The sequence below is a fragment of the Gossypium arboreum genome, chromosome 3, assembly GCF_025698485.1.
Source record: "Gossypium arboreum isolate Shixiya-1 chromosome 3, ASM2569848v2, whole genome shotgun sequence".
NCBI classification, from domain to species: domain Eukaryota; kingdom Viridiplantae; phylum Streptophyta; class Magnoliopsida; order Malvales; family Malvaceae; genus Gossypium; species Gossypium arboreum.
The window spans coordinates 16,857,401-16,858,653 of record NC_069072.1 but is presented as its reverse complement, the minus strand read 5'-3'; the positions used below and the strand labels follow the sequence as shown (position 1 = coordinate 16,858,653).

Sequence of the window (1,253 nt, the reverse complement as noted above, 5' to 3'; positions counted from 1 at the left end):
TTTATATTCATCATTCATGATTTTTTTATGACTTGCCTCACTTTTACATTTGCTCACCACAGTTCCTTGCATCAATTCTGGCTCAGGTGCAATGAATCCTTCCTTATCATGAGTACTAATTGCGTTGAGGTGTTCCCTTAGGTTAGGTTCAGCATTACTTGGTAAGATACGTTGTGGTCATTCGGAGATTAGTTTGGATAGCTGGCCTATCTGAGTTTCGAGTCCTCAGATCGATGCTTGTTGATTTTTAAGTGCTGTCTCGGTATTTTGGGAACGAGTTTCTAACATTGATATGAATTTTGAGAGCATCTCTTCAACATTCAGTTTCTTCTCTTGTTGATAAGGTGGCTGTTGAAAACCCTGAGGATTTTGTGGCTTTTGATTTCCTTTACCTCCCCAGGAGAAATTTGGGTGGTTCCTCCAACCTGCATTATAAGTATTACTGTATGGGTTATTTTGAGATCTAAAGTTATTGTTACCCATATAGTTGACTTGTTCCTCTTCATTTGTAGGATTGAAGGATTGATATTCTATATGCACACCTCCTCTTCTTGAGTTACACCTCATTACTGATGTACCTGCGTAGAACCAAGTAAACCATCAATCTTTTTATTGAGAAGTTCTACCTGATTTGACAGCATAGTAACTAAGTCGACGTTATAAACGCCAGTTGTTTTTGTTGGCTTAGTCCTCATGACTTTCCACTGATACCTATTCAATGACATTTCTTAAATGAATTCATAAGCCTCTTCAGGTGTTTTGTTGTTGATGGTTCTGCTAACAGCTCCGTCAACCATTTGCTGAGTTGACGGATTCTGACCATTGTGGAATGTTTGTACTTGCAGCCAAAGTGGTAACCCATGGTGAGGGCACCTTCTCAGTAAGTCCTTGTATCTCTCTCATGCATCGTGAAGTGTTTCTAAATCCATCTGCACAAAAGAAGAGATATCATTACGTAATTTAGTCATTTTAGCCGGCGAAAAATATTTTAGTAAAAAATTCTCAATCATTTGTTCCCAAGTAGTAATTGACCCTCGTGGTAACGAGTTCAACCACTGTTTAGCTTTGTTCCTCAATGAAAAAGGAAATAACCGAAGATGAATGGCATCATCAGAAATGCCATTGATTTTAAATGTATCGCAAAATTCTAGAAAATTTGCTAAGTGGACTTTGGGATCTTCATCCTGCAAACCAACAAACTGAACAAACTGCTGTATCATCTAAATAGTGTTTGGTTTTATTTCAAAAGTATT

General features: G+C 37.7%; 1 non-coding gene across 1 annotated transcript; it reads left to right on the top strand.

Moving 5' to 3' along the window:
* The first annotated feature begins 855 nt into the window (after window positions 1-855).
* LOC128291312 (small nucleolar RNA R71) lies at window positions 856-962 on the top strand. The gene has a single exon (XR_008281088.1). It is a non-coding gene; the product is annotated as a small nucleolar RNA R71 (small nucleolar RNA).
* The last annotated feature ends 291 nt before the right edge of the window (window positions 963-1,253 follow it).